Genomic DNA, 8,492 nt, shown 5'->3' with positions numbered 1-8,492 from the left:
TTGTTAGATTTGAGTAAAATATAGATAATAACCTTTATCAGGCCACTGAACTGGAGCCTTAGGTAATTAAACTAATAACACTATTACAGCAATCTACCATTTGATCCGTGAACATTTCATCTTTGGGGGCAAACGATTATTTCCTTTTTGTGATGTAATATGAAATCGTTGTTATTGTATTAGTCTTGTCAAACAAACACGCATGTATGAAAAGGCAGCTTGTACAATTAAACACATATTCTACCTTAAGTGGCTCACGTAAAGACCTGCAGATCTATATTCCTTCGTAGGTTGACAATTAGTTCCAAAGAATGGAATATAGCACATAGTGTTTTATTTTCAGTTGAAGTGTGTACTTCGATTTGTAGCTTTGGTATCCAGGTTACCGAACGGTGTAGAAATATGATACTTATGTCGTAAAGAAGAGGCATTCGTAAATCTGTATTTGTATTGAAGTACGAACACCATTTAACCTTTAACTGATACTCAACAAGATTTCAAGTTAGTTCAGATCCATGCTTCGTACTATTTCAAGCTGCTCTTATATGCTATTACAGCCGGAGGTGACCAGTCTAATCTCCGAAGTCCTCTAGTAGAATCAGCTAGTGGAGCCATCTACGTTAGATGGGGTCATCATAGTTGTCCATCCTCTTCACAGTTAGTTTATACAGGTAGCTGATATGTAAATTACAAACAAATGTTTTGACAAAAATTTCTTTTTGAAAAAGCAAACTATTATGATCGCATTATTTTATGCTATTAGTTTAAAATGGTTTTTGAAAGAAAAAAAGAATCCACCAGTAATTATTACCGACAAATAGATGAGATTAATTAAAATTTTTATAGAATTGTTAATGATAAAACAATATACCCGAAATACCATGTATGTATATATTCCACCAGGCCAGTAGTTTTCAACTATTCCTTAAAACTTTTTGAAATGGAATTAAAACCTTTTCACCGTGAGATATGTGAAAAGTATTGATACGAATTTCCAACCGATCACAGTTAAGATTTGAATAAAGAGGATTTTGTCTGTTTGTAAAAAAAAGAGGGACGTCCGGGAAGCATATCTAATAAGTTATAAGATAAGATAAGATAAACTTTATTGCATCCGATAGGGAAATTACATGCTTGCAGATAAAACAGTAAGATATAAAAACGATACTATACAACAATAAGAGAACAAACAGTAGGACAATAAAAGCATAAGAAATGCTAATAACAAGGAACGGGAACAGATGGGCCGAAGCTCACAGAATGGCAAGGAATATAAAGTATAAACAAATCACAAACGGTAAATATGATAAGAACCCAATGAAAGAAGGAAAGACAAAGGCAAGAGATTAACGATTTAAAGATGCATTAAAAATTCTAACAGCTTGTCCCATGAAAGATGAGGGGTAACGATTAGTATGAGCCTTCGGAGGTCTCATCCTCCCACTACGAGGGATAATACAACTATTTAATGGAGCGTGGAGAGGGTGATCGATATCCTTGAGAACTGAATGAAGCTTATCATCAACCCGACTATCAAAGACCTCGTCAACCATTGGCAAGCGTTTCCCAACAGCCCTACCTGCCCGTTTAACAGTATCATCTAACACTTTCTTGGATGTCTTATTTATGTAATCAACCCATGAAGTTATGCAGTATGACCAAACACTACTAATAATAGAGTTGTAAAAAATGGATAAAATGTTCTGGTTCACGTGGAAAGAGACTAATTTCCTCAAGCAATACATTCGTGGTTTCAAACGTTTGGCAACGTACTCAACATGTGCATCCCACTTTAGCTGATCATCCATAACTACACCCAAATATTTGTACTCAGTTACCCTATCCACTGTCTTACTGTCAATGACCACAGGTTCGGGCACTATCTTGTTCGCTCTCCGGAAGTCTATAATGAGTTCCTTCGTCTGCATGTTGTTATACTGCATGTTGTCCGTACGTGAGGTAATCTATTCATTTAAAAGTAGAAGAAAACGATGTTTGAGTTTCTGCAATAGCCCATGATTATTGTTTTAATAGTTTGCAAGATTACACAAAGACAATATTCTAACTACCTTTATGCCCGTTTACAGTTGCGAAAATGTATCCATGTCGAAAATAACATCAATTTAAAACAAACAAAATAGGTGATGTGTTGGAGATTGAAGGTAGTGATACACCTACGCGGTTAAGTCAAATAACCTTTCTGACTTAAATAAAGACGTCTTTTGTTGCGATTCATAACGTATTAAAGTGGTCTCCAAGGTGGTATACAACTAACACTGCTCTCAGGCACGTTTCTACTACAAAAGGTTCTTAAATAGATACTTCTAATCGCATTTTCGAGAAAATTATAAATAAAAATCTTTCTACTAAAGAAAGCATGCACAGCATTATCATAAATCTTTTTATATTTCAACCGAGGCTCCGCCGCGGGAACAAACGCGCAGGATTCCGGGGCGGAGTAAATCAACTTTGCCTATCGCAAAACCCTGTGTACGATTCTCCAATAGCTGGCGTAGAGTCAGAAAGATCTTTCATTCATGGCATTGAATATCAGATAACTAATTTTCCACAACTTCAATCTAAACGATGGTATGATGTTCCTTGCGCAGTCTGCTTAGCAACGGCCAGATTCGCTAAACTGATCATTCCTGGAACGAATGTGTGCCCTTCAAATGGATGGACCAGAGAGTACGGAGGTTATTTGATGTCCGCGAGAGTTCATTCAGTACATAAAAGGTCAACGCATGTTTGTGTCGATAGAGAGATGCAGGTGATACCTAGCTCCGATGGGATTCCTCCTGATACTAAGCGGGATTCCCTCAATTTGGTGGAGGCTAGATGTTTATCAAGTGGGGCCGGCGGGGGCATTCCTCGTGGTCCTTATGTTGATGGCTATGAACTGACGTCGTGTGCTGTGTGTACCATGTAAACTAAAAGTATTTGCATATCTAAGCACAGTGACTTTGGATAATTTTTATTTTAAATCTCTAAAAACTCGTGAATATATTAAAATAATTGGTAAAAATATCGCAGTTAAATAAAGTATGAAAATATAAATAATACATTCAAATGATGTAACCAGCAGTATGCATGTTTTCAGACTTTTATCTTTGCTTTCGGTTTTTTTTTTCGTTTTTGCGACCATTTTCCGTTTTGCGAAATTTTATCATTTCTGAAAACTTAACTGTTCGTCTTTTGGGCATTTCTTTCACGTTTTTATGACTTATATTTTTCGTTTCTACTACTTCACATTTTATCTCAAAATGCAGGATCATATAGTCTCTACGCGAGGCCTCAATTGCGAAAAACAGTTCGTTCACGAAGCAAACAGAACATTGCTTCCTGGCGACTGATTTCTCTCTTCTAAAATATATTTTTCGTTTCTACTACTTCACATTTTATCTCAAAATGCAGGATCATATAGTCTCTACGCGAGGCCTCAATTGCGAAAAACAGTTCGTTCTCGAAGCAAACAGATCATTGCTTCCTGGCAACTGATTTCTCTCTTCTAAAATTGGACATCGTGAAATCAATTGTAATCCATCGATCAATCACCTTTAATGTCGGAAGAGTGTCATAGTTGGTCAATATTCTTACGAGAGATATTTCTACTTCGGAGTAGCCTGCGTTATAGGCTCTTATAGAGGTTAACAATATGATATACAGCGACCAGCCTATCGCAGTTGGAGTAGCAATGTAGCATAACTAAACTTCAGGGTAGACATACTAAAAGAATAACTAACTACAGGCGCGTATCCAGGGGAGTGTTGGGGGCGCGCGCCCCTCGGGTAAGAAAAAAGGGAGAGGAAAAAAAAAGAAGAAAAAAGGAGAAAGAGGGGGAAAAGAAGAGGAGGAGAGGAAGGAGGGAAAAGAAAAAGTAGAAAGAGAGAAAAAGAGAAAAGGAGGGAGTAAAAGAAAAACGCCAAGACACCTGGAAGAGAAGGAGAAACAGTGACATCATTACAGCGCTGATCCCTAATATATATACACAGGGTAGCCAGTGACGGATCAAGGATTTCGAAAGGGGCGTGCGCCTCACCCTACCCCTAACATCGTCAACTCCATTTTGGACGTTTCCATTTTGTCCTCTCTCAATAATGTATATGTACATATATACTACATGTAAGGTCTATCATAACGCGTGTGTGTATATGAAACCTGCTATGAAACCAACTGTGGCTGGTCTCGAACTCGACCGTGTCGTCGGGGAACATGACGCATTTCGGGAAGGGGGGGACTGCAACACCACCCCCCCCTTGAGCATATTTTTTTATGATATCTTTAGTAATTTCAAATTAAAAAATGCTTAGATGCAACATACAAGGCCGGGGAATTTTCATTACCAGCGATCTGGGAGGTATTTTTGGCCAAAATTTGCTTGTACGCTTCGCGCCAACAAATGGTCCTGGGTAGTGCCATTTCCAGCGATTTGGGAGGCATTTTCGGCCAAAAATTTTCTTGTACGCTTCGCGCCAACATATGGTGGCGCTACGCTTAGATAGTCTGCCAACAGGCTTCGTAGCAAACTCCTCGCTACGCGCCTGCTCGAATTAAAAAAGCAAACAGCAGATATCACCTTATATCAATAAGCATTAAAATGGTGTTCAAATATGAACAACCTCAAAACTGTCTATGTGTGAAGTCATGGGCGTAGGAGCCCAATTTGATTTGGGGCTGTAACGACTTGCCCGAAAAAAATAACCAACAATTTGCGCGCGCTCCGCGCGCGTTCAACACGTTAATGTCATATCATATATGCCAGCATCGGTTATTACATCGTATGCCATCGTGTACCTTACGATCCGTCAAAGTTGCGCAGTATACTGCGGGATGCTAATGTAAACAACGAAATGTCTTGTGTAGATGGGAAAACCTTGAAAAGTGGGGCTGACACGTATTGTGGGCCGCGACGTAGAAACACCTAAACAAGCAATGATCCACAGGACATGCGATGAGGTCGAACATGATTTGTGACTGGTGACAATCTTCAAAAAGGTTATGGATGGGGGGAAAAAAACTATTGGGAAATACTTGATTCTCAGGCAAAAGTGTACATCTGGTTGGTCATTTTTAAACCTGGGAAGTGCCATTTCCGGTGATCTAGGGGTATCAAAACCAGAAAATTTTCTTGTACGCTGCGCGCCAACCGATGGTGGCGCTCCGCTTAGATAGTACTTGGCGCCCCCGGGTAAGAAAATCCTGGATACGCCCCTGCACTAGAGAGTTATCGTTTAATCCGATTCAGACAATACTGTGACCCACAAATTAATTGTCATGCTTTATTTTTTTGTTTCCAAACCTTTAATTTCTCTGCCTACTCTCATCTTTCCTGGCGTGATTTTAGTGAAAAAAAAGTATCATAATGTTTCAAGGTCCTTATCTCTCCTTTCACGGCCAAGTTTGCTACCAACACATTGTAGCAAAAACAACACAAAGTATACAGACGGAGAGTATGCGCATTTCCAATTTATCCAGATTTCCAGAATCTTAGGAGGCGGATGAAAATGGTCATGTGATACAAGTGAATGAGGCTGAATAACAAGTAACGGTAACAGGAGGGGCAAGTACACGCAAAGACTACAGACAGGTTAATTAGCAGGGTGAACACAAAAAAGATAGATGTAAGAGGATCAGTAGACAATGGATGGAGAGAAGAATGAAACCAATAGGCCGTGGAAGCGAAGAGGTATATGTAGGAGATGAACTGTAGATAGACAAAGTATCTCTTAACAAGAGAATGACAAAGACAGAAAAGTGTTGAGAAAAAAGTTGGAAGAGAGCCACGAGCAGACGGGCGACGGGGGGGGGGGGCGGGTGGGGAGGGGTAACGGAGAAGATCCTGCTAGGATCGAAACGTCAGGCCTACTTACTTTACACTATTCGTCACGCGTAATTGTACAGTTGGTGAACAATTTTCAATATAAAATGAATATTCTATATATATGTATGTACTATTCCTAGTGTATATGAAGCATTGAATGTGGTCAAACCAAGTGTTTAAGTTAGGTCTGAAAATTCGTATCTTAAAATTTGTTTTCAGTAAATATTTACTGACACGCTATGTGAGCAACTTGAGCAGTTTACTTGTTGCCAGATAGGAATGAAATCAACTTGCATTAAATTATATAGCAGAAGCCGTAGAACCTGGACATAGTTGACAGTTGGTTTTCAACGAAATATTGCGAAAGGTTCAACATTAAAGATTATTAAGATCAATAGAAATTTGCGTCTCCATATGATGAACAAAGAATAGCGTAATATTGGATCAACGAATAACGATATGATCAACAAAGCTTCGCGTTTACTGTACGAACAATAGAGATTCGCCTGGTGCAATAGGATCGGTACAGATTAGTGTTACGATGTGTTACGATATGCTCGGGCTACTTATTAACAGAGATTGGTGTCCAGTAGCATCATAGGTTCTTGTAAGGTACAATGGAGGTTTAAGTTTGATAGCATCAACAGAGATCCGCGTATGATAGCAAGAACAAGGACTCTCGTTTATATTATATAGAAAATGAGATTCACGAACAATAATTTCATTAATATATATATTGGAGTTTGATAACATCGACACAGATGAGGATTTGAAAGTATCAACATATAATCGAGTTTGATATCATCATTCGAAATTGATAGCATGAAGAGAGATTTCCATATAATGAAAGAAGTATATTTATTAAAACTGCTATTTGTATATAGATTAATGTACATTCTGTACATAGCTACTGTTATGAAAGCCAAATACCTTAAAAAGTACGTATTAATAGAGTTATTTTAATGTTACAATTTTAAAATGTGTTAACTTGTATAAAATTACTTATTTTAAAATGTTATCCTATTGGGAAATCTTCAATCCACAATAATATTAAGTTACGTTTTGCGATAGTTATATTCGGGTCAGTATTGTGAAAATCCATATCAAAGTAAGGGAGTTGGGGGAGGGGGGGGGACCAATCAGATCGCTTGTTGGGCGCCTGCGAAAATAATGTTCTTCGTGGTAAGGCTCTTGCCCTCATCAACATTCTAGTCCACATTATTGGGTTTTAAGGATTTCCTGGGTCACTTTCTAGCCAAAAGGTTGTAGGAACGCCTGGAACGGCATGATATAAACTGCGTGACATTATTACAAAATGCGGCAATATTTTCTAGATCGGTCAGGATACTTCAAAATGTCGAAGTGTATACCTCATGTGTCCTTCATTGGCTGTTAATGATAAACTGCTGGTTCGTAGACGTGTGCAGTTTGTTCTACGTCAATTTGTGATAATTTGAATGCGACATTTGACAGTTAAAATTGACATCCACTTAAAAGATATATAGGTGTGACATGATGTAAACGTATTAAATCTTGAACAGAAATTAAAGAGTATGATTTTCAAATTTGGGCTAGAATGAGTTTCAAACCAGTGACCTCGTGGTTACCACATTACGGTCACACACTGGTTACTCCCTAAAGTATGTAGTTCTCATAAACATGAACAAATCCCTTTAATTCTTTTATCCCCCGGATCACATACGTTAATAAACTGTTTATGGTATTTGCGTTTAGGATATGCATAGTTATGAAAAAAAACTTCAGTGGGTTTCTTTACACGGATACGTGTAGGCCCTTTTGATTCCAATAGGTAACAAAATACAACTAAGAGGAATGGGAATGGATCTATTCATGTTTCCATTTTGTTGGTATTAAAATGAACATTTCAAATTTGTAGTACATTATCCCGTTAATCAAATTGCGTGACGTATTCTAGTGAGGTCAGTTCAGCGTTCTCATATGGTGTTTAACGAAACATTATGTGTTCATATAGCCTTGCCTACACACCTCCATTATATAACCCTTTTGGGGTTTTGTTGGGCAGCTTTCCATAACAACTTCCTGCTTATACCTATAGTCACGATAACCTGTATTTGAAGGGGACGATGATACTGAAGGGAGGGGACCAGTATGGATGGCATGATGAGAGCTATGAAGGGGATGACGGACGTTGAAGAAAGAAGACGGTCAAACATTGACCACACCCCTATCGTTTCCACATTTGGTTCTTCTATAATTGATTGATACAGTCACCCCCTACCCCCCCCCCCATCACCGTCCTTGTTGCTCAAAATGAGACTAATTATTGTTATATGTCTATTGCATATTGTTTGTAAGGGGGGGTGGGGCAAATACTGTATTATACAATAAATCTTTAGTACGCAACAAAAAAGTAAAACCGATTTTGTATTTCTTTAAGTCATATTTTATTCAAACACGATCTGCAGGAGGTTGGATTTTCCACTTCAGGTTCTTGTGAAATAACATCTCAAGCATTGACGTTCATCCAACTTTTACCTTTGGAGCTATCCTAAAGTTTGAGGGAATTTCTTCTCCATTCTCCGATCAAATAGCTGTCCAACAGACCAAAAAAAAAAAAAACGATAACCGTTCTTGTACTGAACCATTACGGTTGTAATGCATACGAGCTTTATACAAATAAGAATGAACA

The 8,492-nt window shown here is 38.2% G+C and overlaps 1 protein-coding gene across 2 annotated transcripts in view; it reads right to left on the bottom strand.

Annotated features, from left to right (window-relative positions):
• Positions 1-1,062: 1,062 nt before the first annotated feature.
• LOC139977723 (uncharacterized) overlaps positions 1,063-8,492 on the bottom strand; it is a 69,193-nt gene continuing 61,763 nt past the window's right edge. The window contains exon 29 of one of the 2 annotated variants that reach the window (XM_071987236.1): positions 1,063-1,964. The gene's annotated coding sequence lies outside the window, so the exon portion shown is untranslated. Of the gene's footprint in view, positions 1,965-6,649; positions 8,395-8,492 lie in introns of those variants that run through there. The other variant, XM_071987237.1, reaches the window with a different exon arrangement.

The sequence above is a fragment of the Apostichopus japonicus genome, chromosome 12, assembly GCF_037975245.1.
Source record: "Apostichopus japonicus isolate 1M-3 chromosome 12, ASM3797524v1, whole genome shotgun sequence".
NCBI classification, from domain to species: domain Eukaryota; kingdom Metazoa; phylum Echinodermata; class Holothuroidea; order Aspidochirotida; family Stichopodidae; genus Apostichopus; species Apostichopus japonicus.
Note: the sequence above shows the minus strand (reverse complement) of the source record. Positions and strands in the feature narration are given on the sequence as shown.